General features: G+C 38.6%; 1 pseudogene; it reads left to right on the top strand.

Moving 5' to 3' along the window:
• Positions 1 to 14074: 14074 nt before the first annotated feature.
• On the top strand, positions 14075 to 14938 carry LOC119540303 (annotated as a pseudogene).
• Positions 14939 to 15267: the final 329 nt, after the last annotated feature.

The following is a 15267-nucleotide window of genomic DNA, read 5'->3' on the forward strand; positions in this document are numbered from 1 at the left end:
TTCCCTATGACTGAAAATAATCCAGGATTATTTAGGAAGGTGTTTTGTGTGCTTATTTTTGTTTATTTTTAAATCTCATGTTTGTTTTTGAATTTAAAAAAAAAAATCATGTTTTGAAATATCATTTTACATACTCTATTTTCTCCTCTGGGATCTGAAATCCTTAGGTGCAGGGATCATGGATCAACATCTAGCACAGCGCTTAGAACTAGCAAGTAGATAGAACCAGCTCAGTAAATAGTCATTGTACAATAATTAAATGAACAATGACTGGTGATGAATGAATGAGGTGGTCTCAAACAAATATGAAATAAATTGTTTGTTTGGTGCCTCCTACCTCCTCTTAATACCTGTTTCCTCTCCAGGGGTTCTCTTTCCTTACCAAATCCAGAAATCCAGGGGTCTCAGTTATATCACTCAAATCTTTCCTGAGGCCCTTCATTACTACTAAGGATTAAACAAATGATTATGGCTTGTGGAAATTCTCGTATCATCCCTTAACGTGGAAGCAGCCTGAAGTCCCTGGTGGCCATATTTAATAGAATATTTGCATCATAAGATGCTGTTTTTAGGCGCTCCCCCAGGAAACTGCACCTTTAAGTGGCACTGAGGCAAAGTGGACACTGGTCCAAATGGAATGTTGTTGGGGATGACGGGCTGTTTCTGCTGTTCCCTTCTTCTGATTTTCCTGGCCCATATGTAGTAACTTCCTGAATTTGTTGCCATCAGATCCCTCTCTGAGAATGGCTCTTTAAGGTATTTCCTTCTTTTATGAGCTCAACGATTTTTGTTTTTTTGGTGCAGTAGCAATGGGGAAACACTGTAGGGCTGTCCCTTCCCATTTACCATTACTAATCGTCCATCCCAGATGGCTGTGGTTGGTCACTGTATATAGAACCTTAAAGGTCAGCCTTTCTTAGGTCACCTGAGATCAAAGTATCACTGATAACTATCCGTAGACAGAATTTTTTTTCTTCTCTATTAATATGTGGCCAGATTCTTTTTTGACACTTAGTGTTTCATTTCAGGTTCCCACCTGGCTTACCTCCCCCCACCTTGAATACCAAGGATACTTGTTTAAATTTTGCAAAGCCCCTTTCCTGCTCTAGCGAGCCTCTAGCCATCCTACCCACATCTCCATTACCTTGATACTTCCCACAGCCTTTTCCTGACCATAATTTGGCCCCTCCCACACTGATTTGCTGATTCACCATCTTTTCAGCATCTGTTTTTGCAGCCTCTGGGCCCTGGCCCGGAAATAAGAAGATCCTGTCTGCTGCCTCCATCCACTTCTAGTCAACAAGAGCAACCATAGCTGCTAGTGAATCCAGCCTACACAGGTTCTAATCAGGCCCAGATATGGCAGTTTACAACCCTATGACTTCCAGGGGCGTTGGCCTTTTAACACCTGGATGAAAAATGTGGGTGGAGTGCACATACTATGATTCATTCTAGACCAAGCATTCCCTGGGGACATAAATACCTCTTTTAGGCAAGTTGCTTGTTACCTGCCCCACCCTCAGTACCCAGAAAGGGCAGTCATATTTACCATGACCCATCTGCTACACTTTCCCTCTATCCCCCAAATGTATATCTGACCCAAACAGGGAAAAGCCTGACATCAAAAGATGATTTAGGTCATTGATTTGCTTCCTTGGCTGAATATGTAATCACCTGGGAAGCTTATAAAAAAAATGTAACACTACCCAAACATCTTCCCCAGAGATAAAAGTTTAATATCCTGGTATGCAATGAGGTGTACTTTTCCAATGCCCTCCCTCCCCCCAGGTGATTCCAATGAGAGCTAGCATTGAGAATTGAGAACAGGAAACCATCTGCAACCAAATTCTAAGTTAACGTGTCTTAACTACTTCAAGAAACTCTAACCTAGGAAGATGAAGTTCCCAATGACTTTATTTTTATTTTTTTATTTTAAAATTACTTTATTTATCAAAAAAAGCATTTCCAAACAAAACAAAGCAAAGCAAAGGGAAAAAACAAATATACAGAAATAACTTCATTCCTTCCAATATATTCCTACCATACACAAAGAAAATTAATGAACCGTAGTCACACCTGAGCATTCCCTTATCATTAAGCTCACCCTCAATATCTTGTCTGTTCTTATTAGATCATCATCCCCCCATTCACTAGCTGCTATCTCTTTATTTTTATTCTATTGATTGTTTCACAAACTCCCCTCATGTCCACTTATCTGAACAAGAGACTACTCAACTCACCCTCCTTACCTCTTCTTTAGACAACACAAAACTCCAGTACATTCATCAAAAGATTGTTTACTCTTCAGGATTCTTAGAAACCCTCACTCACTCTGTTCACCAACCCTACATTATTTTGTCACAAACTTGTCCAGTCCCAAGCTGGCCCCATCATAGAAGGGCTCACTTTAATCTAGATCCCCCAAGTCCTCACATATATCCCATCTTTCCCCTCCCACCCTTTTGAGATGCTACTAAGACTCAAAATATTCATCTCCTTTTCTATGGCAAGCAATTAAAAGCTCTGCTTTATCAACAGATAAATTTTAGTAGTCAATGGGTTATTTTGGTGGTCTTTTTAGGGAGTAGAAGTAGACAGAATCACTCATTTGGGCCAGTCTGATTTTCTCTCAGATCTAAGAGACCCAGAGACTGTTACCAGCTGAATATAGGTGCTGGAGCTAAGAAATCATGATGTGTAGCTATGGGTCATTTTCATACTGGATTATGTGCAAGATGGATATGCAGAGGAAGTTGGATAATAAAGAGGGGAATGGAGCAAAAGTAAGTAGAGAGAAGGAGCCATGGGAAAAATACTGTGGCCTCTGAGGATCTCCTCCATACCTAGCATTGCAGTTCTTCTCCTGCGAGGCCTGGCTATACTGCTTTGTACTCTCATTTGGAAATCTGTGAGAGTGCCTGTGTTGTCTTGACAGAGCAGAGAAACTCTACTCCTATTTATTTGCTTATTCATTTTTGCAATTTTACCAAGAAGTCCTAGTTGTCAACCCTTAATGTACAGTGATGTATTAGAAAGGAAATAAATCATTATCCTCCTTTCTATACAGTGCAGTTGTTTCTATGGATTTGAGGAGGGTACAAAATGTATTTAATGTTACTAATTCATGAGGCTTGATCTGAATGGATCATTAAGCCTTTCTGACTGATAATCAAACAGACAAGGAACTGAATGTGAGTTTCTGAAAGAGGAAGCCTAAAGAAGTTGGGTGGGTCATGAAAGCAGAAAGGGAGCTAAGGAACCTCCTTGGCTTCATCCTTTTGGGTGGTCCCTTGGAGAAGTCCCTAGTTGGTCTGTGGCTTATAAATTGAAAAGGCCTGAGAACTTGGAGAAGGACCATTCAAATGCCTAAAGTTGTGTTTCACAGAAGTGACTTAGCACCTTGGCCATCTGCTGATGACTTGGGAAAAGTTGCCTTTGTATAAAGAGCAATATTGTCCTACTTATACTTCAGGTTCTTCATCATCAAACATCCAGTCAAATTGTGATTGGATTAAATACCCTGCCTTCACTTCAAGTTTTCATATAACAAACAAGTATGCATACTGTGGTGGTTTGGAGCTGGATGAACCCCAGAAAAACCTGTTCTTAAATTAATCCATTCCTGTAGATATGAACCCATCATAGGAAGTAACTTTTGATGAGGTTTCTTCAGTTAAGGTATGGCCCACCTCAATCAGGATGGTTCTTAATCCTAATACTTGAGTCCTCTATAAGCAGAATAGAATTCAGGCAGAAGAGAGAAAGCCAGAGAGAGTAGCCAGAAGCTAAACATTAGTGGATCCCAGAAGAGAAGGGAGAGGCCTCTGTGTACATTGCCATGTGACAAGAGGAGCCCAGGACCAAGGATCACTGGCAGCCAGCCCCAGAATACCAGTGTTTGGGAAGAAAGCATCACCTTGATGATGCCTTGATTTAGACATTTTCTTAGCCTCAAAACCATGAGATAATAAATTCCCATTGTTTAAGCTGAACCATTGGTAGTTGCTTGAGCAGCCAAGGAAACTAGAATATGTACGTCTCCACAAAATGCTCTTTACACCTCCTGAGGGGATCACTGGGTACCTGTTGAGCCAGAAGTAAGTTCCTTTGAACTAATCTGAAATATATTAGTGTCTACCAAGTTGAGGACAGAGGAGAGTGGACCCGCCCCCATTCCCACCCCCAGCCCATGCTGAGAATTACCCACCCTCTCCTTTATCTGAACTAATTTCTATTTTTAGATAGTACTTAGAAATTTCTAAGGCATTTAATAAAAATTGACTATGTTGAGCTTTAAAATAGTCCTGGGAAATAAATGTACTCTTCTCTAATTTGTCAATAATTAAATAGATGTCCCATTTTAGAACAGAAGCTGAGGTTGAATAACTTGCTCAGACATATGGAAGTTGAAAGCAGAACAAGTCTTGAGCTGGTCTTGGTCTTCATTCCCCATATCACCATCCAAAGCTTTTCAGGGTTTCCTATCTTCCCAGGGCTGAAGGAAGCAGGATGATTTTATGGTTCCATAAGAGGATATATCCAAAGTTCCAGCATAGCTTCCACAACTGTTCTTAAATTTGTGGTATAGAGAGGAATCCATGGAGAATTATGAGGGGTAAGGTAACTACTTTTTTGGACAAAAATTTCCCAAATGCTTCAGATCTGATAGAACAAAATAAATAGAACATTTGGGCCTAAAAAAAAAAAAATAAACAACCAAAAAAAAAAAAAAAAAAAGGGCACTAATGCACTAATATTTTCTCCTAATGATTACTAACAATTTTTAGCAGTTGCCTTTTACAGTTGCCATAAGTATCCATCTGAAAATAACCAAGTCATTTTTGATTGACAAGGAAATCAATTTACTTTGTGACTGGGTGCCTTTCAGTTCCAATAAACCTTATATTATTTTTTTAAAAGTAAATTTAATACTAAAACTTCATCATGAATCAAAAGAAAAAAATGTAATTCTACTATATTTAATTCTACTATATTTATTATAGCATTTTATTAATATTCATACAACTACCAGGTAATTGTAAATATAGGTTATTTCTAAGTTTATTTTACCTTTCACTATTAATACTTTATTTCATCATCTAACTAATTTGGTAAATTATGAATTTCTATTTTCTTTCTTTGAGGACTACAGCATAATAATCAGCTAGAATTATCCAAAAGCAATGGGGAGCCACTGTATGTAGAATATTCTTTCTATAAATTATCCACATGGAATGATTATAAAGATATTTACTTTTCTTTCTGAACATATCCCAGTATCATTAAACATTTAGAAGAATCCATTGCTTTCTTAGTCTGTTTTTGTTACAAATTCTTATGGCTTTAATAGGAAAATATTGCTGCAGTCATGTGTAAACTGTGCATATTTCTGTGCTGTTTGAGAGCTTTCAGAGACTTGTTTGCTACTCAGCTTTATTCATTCATTCTTCTACCTCAGCAAAGTTGAACATCTACTGAAACTATTAAGTAAATTAATCCATCTGTTTTTGTAGACTAAAATGGATGTCTAACTATCCTATCTATTCTGTTCATTTGTCCATTCATCAAACATGGTAAATGCTTGGGAAACAAAAATAAATAGCTCAAAGTCCCTACCTTGGAGGGTTAAAGGTGGAGACAGACATGTAAACAGCTATTCGTAGGAATGTGACACATGAATTTGAACACAAAGTGAGGTCTGCCTCCAGTTAGTGCTTTGGGAGAACCAAGGAAAGCATGCTTAATGCTGGCTGAATAAATGAAGAGAAGCTTGCTGGGGAAATTTCATTTGAGTTGAATTTTGAAAGATAAATAATAACAACTAATACTAAGTTCTTGCAGCATACTAGGCATGTTTGAAAACTTTACATATAATAACTCATTTAATCATCACCATAACCCTATGAATTAAGTACTATTGTTATCTCATTACCTCATTTCCTACTCCTTTTAAATGTGGGGAAATTGCAAATTGTTAAATAATTTGTCCTGTGTCACCTGGTCAGGTAACACAGGAATTCAGAATGAGATTTTTCCCTCCTCAATTTTGACTGGGAGGCCAACAAGATAAATACCAGTTACTGCAGTGTAAAACAGACCCCTTCCTGTCAATGCAGGTTTATACATGAAATGGTACACGGCCTATGGAATTTCTAACCCAGATCAAGAATGAAAAAAGAGACTGGAAGAGGAGGTGTGCTCAGGGGATTTGTTGGGAATTTTCTTTGAAACATGTTGTTAGGCTGTAAGTCTTCACCCTACCCATTTGGGGAAGGGAGACTGTTAACGTTTTTACCCCAAATGTAAGAAGAGGAGTTTCAAGGCAATAACTCAGAGAGCTTTGAAATGCATTTCTAGGAATTGGGAGACGCAAAGAATGGGCGGGTGCTGCCTGCCTCATGCCTGAGCAAGCATTATCAGGCTATAAAGCAGGAAATCTAAAGGGTAACGACAGGCACAGCTATGGAGCCAGAGCCTGGAGAGGGCTTCTGCATTGGGATCCAGCATCCCCCATTGGGTAATGGGTGCTTGAGCCTTTCCAAGGGTCAAGTAAGGGTTACATGAGAGAAAGCCAGCGAAGAGTCTCCTTCCTCCTGTACAAATAGGGTTGCCTGGAGAGCAAGGAGACCCAGTGAAAGAGACAGGATGTGCAACCCTGGATAACCAAGTACTGAAGCAGTCACAGTTATTTGGAATAGAAGTATCAGAGAATTGTAAAAGAAAGCCCAGCAAGGAAGCGCCACAGAACCCACAAAGCTTCACCAAAAGAAAGCTTTATCTCTTATCATCTATCAGGCCCACTCAGCAGCTTTACTCCTCCATCAGCAGATAGGGCACAAAGTCATCCTAAAATAATAAGACATGTCATATTCCTTTATCTTTCCATCTTTTTCTGCTTAGATTTGGGCAGAAAATGAAATCTGGAAACAACTAAAGAGTAGGCAAGAAAGCAAAAAGGGAGGGAGCAGAAGGAGCTCCAAACATGACAAGGGGAAAATTTTAATGGTATGTCAGGTCCAGAATTTTGGCTATTATCAGGACATTATGGTTTCTAAATTCAACTGTATTTGCACTTAACCATGAGATCTAAGAATTGAAGACATGGAACATGTGGGAATTTCATCCAGGGCCTGAGAAAACTGCCAAGCAGCAGACACACATACAGTTATATCTTGTTTATGCCATGAGTCATAATTGTTCAACATATGAGTTATACTAGTAAAAGTTAAAGTCATTGTTTCTGCCACCAACACCTTGCATTGGTATTGATCATTTGTTACAATTGATGATAGCATTTTTTTTAATTCAAATTTTATTGAGATTGTTCACATACCATACAGTCATCAAAAGTGCTCAATCAATTGCCCATGGTACCATCATACAGCTGTGCATCCATTATTCCATAAAAGAAATAAAAACAGAAAAGAAAATTCAAATCCTCCCATACCCCCAACCAACCCCCCTCCATTACTGACTCATGGTATTTGTATAGTACATTTGTTACTGTTGATGAAAGGATGTTAAAATACTACTAACTGTAGTACACAGTTTGCAATAGGTGTATTTTTCCTTATATATCCCTCTATTATGAACTTCTAGTTATAGTGTCATACACTTGTTCTAGTTCATGAAAGAGATTTCTAATATTTGTAGTTAATCACAGACATTGTCCACCACAAGATTCACTGCTTTATACACTGCAATATTTTAACCTCCAACTTTCCTGCTGGTGACATATGTAAGCTTCCCCTTTCCACCATGTTCACACACCGTTCAGCACTGTTAGTTATTCTCACAATAAGCGCCATCATCACCTCTGTCTATTTCCAGACACTTAAGTTCAGCCTACTTAAACACTCTGCTCATAATAAGCAACTGCTCCCCATTCTTCAGTCTCATTCTATAACCTGGTAATGTATATTTCATGTCTATGAGTTTACATATCAGTGAGACCATATGATATTTATCCTTTTGTGTCTGACTTATTTCACTCAGTATAGTGCTCTCAGGGTTTCTTCATCAACCCATATTTTTTTTGTTTTTTGTTTTTGTTTTTTAAGGTGATTTTTTTCACTCACCATACATTCCGTCCTGGTAAACAATCGATGGTTCCCTGTATAATCACATATTTATGCATTCACCACCATCACCACTATCTATATAAGGACATCTCCATTTCTTCTGAAAAAAAGGAGGAAGAGTCCAAGAAGATAGAGAAAAGAAAACAAGAAAGAGAGAAATAAAAAAAGACAGCTAAAAAGTAACAAAAGGAAAGATAGAATTAAACTAAAGTACAATAAGAGTCAGACAACATCACCAATCCCGAGTCCCATACCCTTCCCTTATATCCCCCTGTTAGAGGTATTTGGCTTTGCTTTATTGCCTTTGTTACATTAAAGGAAGCATAGTACAGTGTTTCTGTTAACTATAGTCTCTAGTTTGCATTGATTGTATCTTTTCCCCAATACCACCCAATTTTTAACACCTTGCATGGTCAACATTCATTTGTTCTCCTTCATGTAAAAACATATTTGTACATTTTATCACAATTGTTGAGCACTCTAGATTTCACTGAGTTATACAGTCCCAGTCTTTATCTTTCCTCTTTCCTTCTGGTGTCCCACATGCTCCTAACCTTCGTCTTTCAACCATACTGACAGTCATCTTTGTTCAGTGTACTTACATTGTTGTACTACCATCACCCAAAATTGTGTTCCAAATTTCCCACTCCTGTCTTTTCCTGTATGTCTGTAATGCTCCCTTTAGTATTTCCTGTAGAGCAGATATCTTGTTCACAAACTCTCTCGTTGTTTGTCAGAGAATATTTTAAACTCTCCCTCATTTTTGAAGGATAATTTTGCCAGATAAAGAATTTTGGGCTGGCAGTTTTTCTCTTTCAGTATCTTTAATATATCACACCACTGCCTTCCTGCCTCCATGGTTTCTGATCAGAAATCAGCACTTAGTCTTATTGAGGAACACTTGTATGTAGCAAATCACTTTTCTCTTGCTGCTTTCAGAATTCTCTATCTTTGGCATTTGACATTTTGATAAGTATGTGGCTCAGAGTAGGTCTATTAGGATGTACTCTGTTTGGAGTACATTAAACTTCTTTGACATGTATATTATGTCTTTCATAAGAGTTGGAAAATTTCCTCAAATATTTTTCCTGCCCCCCTTTTCACAGTAAATTATTTATATTTATTTTAATATTTAAAAACTCTATACAGTAAAATCTATTAATGTCTTACTTTGTGACATATTTGCTTTATGCTCAGAAACTTTCCCCTATTATAGATCAGCTATTCACTTTGTTTTATTTCCTGTCCTCCTACAGTTACAGAGTTTTCATTTAATATTGATTCCGGAAGGAGGAACCTAAGATGACGACTAGGTGAGACAGAGAAAAAAACACCTCCGTGGAAAACACTAGATAAAAAACCAGAAAGGACCCAGAACACCACTTCCAAAGTAGCACCAGCCGGACAAGTTCTGCTAAAACCACAGGGAATGTGCTTTTGGCGAAACCAGGAGTCTGCATTCTGAAACGAGTGAGTGAGTCGGCTGAATCCCTCGTCCACGCTGCGGTGGGGGGAAACGGTGGGTTGGCGTTTTTAAAAAAATAAAAGAAGCCCAGGAACAGCTGCAGATAAGACGGGAGCGGTCTGGACTAACACCTCGGTGTCTGGGGTGGAGGATACCCCTTCCCATACCCACTGCTGATTGTCTCGGGTCCAGGGAAACAAAGGGGGGACGCGCGGCTTGCTGCGGTCTCCCCAGCGGGTGGGGCTGCTCCTGTCCGGGGTGAACACACGGCGTAGAGCCCAGCCGAGAAACCCAGCCTCAAGGCCGTCGCCCCAGCGGGTGGGGCTACTCCTGCCTGGGGCCGAACACACAGCACAGAGCAGAGCCAAGAAACCCAGCCTCACAGCCATCACCCCAGCGGGAGGGGCTACTCCTGCCCGGGGCCGAACACGCAGCACAGAGCCAAGACAAGAAACCCAGCCTGACAGGGAGTCTTTCCCACAGCACTGCTCACACGACACAATATCGGCTGTGGACAGTGGCCTTGAATACACCCATAGCTGATTGTCCCGGAGCTGGAAGAGCAGAGCTGTGCGGAAAGGGGGAAGTTAACGCATCACATTCAACCATCTTTGAAGTGGGCTGGGAACGCCCCTTCACAGCCCAGTGGCCCAGGGCTTCCCTGGAGGCTGGCGCTCACTTGTGACGTGGCACAGCCCTACCCCGCTCAGCAGAGGTCCTGGAACAGCACAGCAGAGAGGGGGGAACTGCTCGGAAATCCCAGGGAACCTACGCCAATACCAAGGACTTTTGTTTCAGCAGCAGAGAACAGCCTTAAATCTCCAGGAACACCTGGGAGGTTTGATTATTAAACCTGCCCTTCCTCCCTAACCGCTCAGGCGCACACCCCTCATTGAGGGCAGACAGCACCGACAACACACCCAAATTAAGTGCAACAATTGGACCCCAAAAGAATCAGATCCCCACATACCACAAAGTTGGGGAGAACTGACTTGAGGGGAATAAGTGACTCACGGATGCCATCTGCTGGTTAGTTCGAGAAAGTGTATGTCACCAAGCTGCAATTCTAACAAATTAAAGATCAAGTAAAGCAAATGCCAAGAGGCCAAAAACAACAGAAAATCTTAAAGCATATGATAAAACCAGACGACATGGAGAACCTGAACCCAAACACTCAAATCAAAAGATCCAAAGACACACAGTTCCTGGCAGAATTAATCAAAGAACGACAGACAGGCAATGAGAGCATGGCATGGGATATAAAAGACTTGAAGAAGAGCATGGCACAGAATATAAAAGACATAAAAAAGACCCTAGAAGAGCATAAAGAAGATATTGCAAGCGTAAATAAAAAAAAAGACGATCTTATGGAAATTAAAGAAACTTTAGGCCAAATTAAAAAGACTCTGGATACTCATAATACAAGATTAGAGGAAGTTGAACAACAACTCAGCCTCCTCGAGGACCACAGAACAGAAAATGAAAGAACAAAAGAAACAATGGGGAAAAAATTGAAAAAATTGAAATGGATCTCAGGGATATGATAGATAAAATAAAATGTCCAAATTTAAGACTCATTGGTGTCCCAGAAGGGGAAGAGAAGGGTAAAGGTCTAGAAAAAGTATTCAAAGAAATTGTTGGGGAAAACTTCCCAAACCTTCTACACAATATAAATACACAAAGCATAAATGCCCAGCGAACTCCAAATAGAATAAATCCAAATAAACCCACTCCAAGACTTATTCTGATCAGACTGTCAAATACTGAAGAGAAGGAGCAAGTTCTGAAAGCAGCAAGAGAAAAGCAATTCACCACATACAGAGGAAACAACATAAGACTAAGTAATGACCACTCAGTGGCCACCATGGAGGCGAGAAGGCAGTGGCATGACATATTTAAAATTCTGAGAGAGAAAAATTTCCAACCAAGAATACTTTATCCAGCAAAACTCTCCTTCAAATTTGTGGGAGAGCTTAAATTTTTCATAGACAAACAAATGCTGAGAGAGTTTGCTAATAAAAAACCTGCTCTACTTCAGATACTAAAGCGAGCCCTACTGACAGAGAAACAAAGAAATGAAAGAGAGATATAGAGACTTTTAACAGACATATATAGAATATTACATCCCAGGTCACTGGGACACACATTCTTCACTAGTGATCACGGATCTTTCTCCAGAATGGACTGTATGTGGGGACATAAAAACAAGCCTCAATAAAATAAAAAATAAAAAAGTGAATTTGTTAAAAGCACATTCTCTGACCACAATGGAATACAAATAGAAGTCAATAACCATCAGAGACTTGGAGAATTCACAAACACCTGAAAGATAAAAATGAGGGGGAGATGAAAACATTCCTAGACAATCAAAAGCTGAGGAACTTCATCACCAGTAGATCAGTCCTAAGCAGGATGAAAGGAAGGGACACTAAACAATTGACTGAAACCACATGAAGAAATAAAGATTTCCAGTAAAGATCACATGGTAAATGTAAAGACCATTGCTACTGTATTGTTGATTTATAACTCCGCTATTTACTTCCTACAGGATCTAAAATACATAAACTGTAATGATAAATCGGTGATTTTGGACTCAATGTAAAATACGTAATCCTTGACAAGAACTACATAAAGGTGGGGGAATGGAGGAGGATAGGAACACAGTTTACATGTCCTATTGAAGTTAAGTTGGTTTCAAAGAAAAACAAGATTGTTATAGATTTAAGAGGTTAAATTTAAGCACCATGGTAAACACAAAGAAAGTATCAAAGAATATGACCAAAGAGATGAAAAGTAGAGTAGGGGTTCCAAGAAGTGGGAGAAGGGGCAATGGGGAGTTAAGAAATGAGAGTAGGGGTTTTGGTTTGGGGTGAAGGGAAACTTCTAGAAATGGTTGGTCGGAAGGTGATAGCACTGCAACATTCTAAATGTGATTAATCCCACTAATGGAATGCTGGGAGAGGTGGAATAGGAAGATTTAGGCTATATATATCTTTCCACAATTGAAAAAAAAAAATAAGACAGTCTAAATAGATGAAAATTAAATGCCAAGGAATCCTGGATGGGATCTGAGGTCGGAGGAGAGGAGGCTCAAAGGGACACAGATGGGACACAAGAAAAAAAAAAAAAAAGGAAATATAGAATGTAAGCTTTATATCAATGTTGAATTTCTTGAACTTCTTAGCTGCGTTTAATGAGATTGCATAAAATAATGTTCTTGTTCATGGGAAAGGTATATGTGAATTATATTGTTTGTTCAAAGATATGTGCAGCTTGCTCTCATATGTTCAGAAGACAGAGCAATAGATGATGAGTGTTAGGGAGGGAGGGAGGGAGGGAGAGAGGGAGGGAAAGAAAGAGACAGTGGTGTGACAGGATCTTAAAGGTGATGGATCAGGGTATCGGGGGAGGGGGGTCGGGGTATGATGGAATTCTGTGTAGGGGGGTTGTACTGTTTTTATAACTGTTCCTGTAAGATTGAACTTATTTCAAAATAAAATTTATTATTAATAAAAAAATGTATTGATTCTGTTGGAATTTTATTTGGTGTAAGTTTCATAAAAAGGAGGATTTTGTTTTCTTGTTTTCTTTGTTAGAGAAGTGGGGAAGTGAGAGAGAAATTGCAGCTCAATTCCACTGGGAAATCTGGCAGTGTATAACATGCCTCAGAAGTTTATCCCAACCAAGAGCCAAGGATGTTGGTATATTTATGAACCTCATGCCAAGCTCTATGCAGATAAGGGACACATGTACATAATCTTTTACATCGACACCAATAAACCACTCATTTCAACCTAATTCTAGCATGTCACCCCATTCTCTTATTCACTCCTCAGGTTATTTGTTATATAACTACTTGTTCTCTGAATTTCTTCACTATTTACCCCTAAGGATTGGAATGTGTTAGGCACCTTTCAATATGAAGTCCAAAAAAAAAAGACAGAGTAAGGACATTTTTATTCTCCTCTCAAAACAACCAAACCAAAAAAGATTAGAGAATAAAACTCCAATACCAACAAAAGAAGGAAAGAGCCACCGCCCCATTTCCAATAAAGTATGCTTGTCAAAATACTGAAAATTTTGATCCACAATGGTTAGAAGACTGGCTCTCTGATTTTGGACACAAACACTTTCTTTAAAGGTACTTTCATAGTCCTGAAATGTAAATAGAGCCATCCTTATGTAAAAAATTAAATTTAGGGGTACTGTTTGTCCATGTATATGCAGAAGTACCTATGTATATTCATATGTATCTATTCTTCCTGTATTTCCACATATGCATGTATACTCATAAATATTGTTTCTGGGAGATAGATTTTGGTGTATTTTTTCTCTTATTTTTAACTTAGTTATATTTTTAATTAAAAGTGAAAATGAATCATTTTTATAAAAAAAAGATGACCTCTTCTTAAAAATAAAAATGAAAGCTTCTTGGCTGTGCCTGTTCACTAACAGAGGCCACAGACCAGCTCCTGCAGCCTGGAAACAACAGCAACAAGAATGGCAGTGACCCTCACTAGGTGCTAGGATGGCTCTTGTACTCAATTTGCAGATTATTTTTTTTTTTACACCCTATATATATCTAGCAACATGGCCAGAGGATGAAGTCTTCTGATGAACTATTAGTCTGGTTATAACAAATCTTGATGAGTACCTTTTATTTCTTCTTTGCTGCACTGAGTTATTAGTTTTGTCTATGATCATTTATTGATGAAACGTCCACAATTTTTAAAGAATCAAGTCTATTGAGAGATTGTTTATTGTCCAGTTATTGTCATGGATAAGTATTCCCACTATTACATTGTCACTGTTAAAGGCAAAAGGTCACAGTAAATTATATGAAAACATAGGAATGTTTCTATTTGGTTGGTTTTGACTCATTGTTAGTATAATATCCCTCCTGTTTTTTATGGACATGCTGATGTACTGGATTCACAGAGGCCTTCATCATAGACTTTTATATAAGTACATAAATAAACCTCATTATATTTGGAAGATTCCTACTCCATTTCCAAGTCATGCTTCTCATCCTTTGGATGGTTTACTTCATCTTCCCTTTACATAGCTGGTTTAATTAGGTTTATACATTTTGGTCAACATCTGGACAATGTCCATTTCTGATAGTGGTTTTTGTGTCCCCCAAATCTTAAAGCTATTTATTAATGGCTTAGCCCATCATACTGCCCACCACATGTTCTTTGAATATAACTATGGACAGTGTTTCACATTGTTGGATAGAATTGGAGTCTTGTTCAAAAATTCTTTGTCTTTTGAAGGGATGGCACCATTTAACTTTGGAAAGAAGGTGATAGAAGAAAAAGGCAACAGCCATGCAGAAAATGGTTGTAAAAATGAACAATTATTCAATGGAGAGTTTACAAAGAAAGAGTAGATTATTACCCAGTTAATGTTGAATATTTTTAATAAGGCAAAATAATCTGTATCGAGTTAAGAAACATAGCAAATAAATGGTATCATTTGAAAATCAGCATTATGAGTACTGCTCAGGAATGAACCTAATGGTAGGTCAAAGGAAGATGCTGTGAGCACTAAGATTTTAACCTCATGCTTAAAATGCCAGGTGTTGATAAAATGGTCAACTTGTGTCTTTCCATCCAGCAGATCTGTAGTTCATAAAGGTTCAAAGACAAGTTTTAAAAACACAGAAAGAGAGTAAATTATTGAGGGGACTAGGTTATATCTTTTGTCTTAATTCACCCA

This window comes from Choloepus didactylus, chromosome 1 (assembly GCF_015220235.1).
Source record: "Choloepus didactylus isolate mChoDid1 chromosome 1, mChoDid1.pri, whole genome shotgun sequence".
Classification (NCBI taxonomy): domain Eukaryota; kingdom Metazoa; phylum Chordata; class Mammalia; order Pilosa; family Megalonychidae; genus Choloepus; species Choloepus didactylus.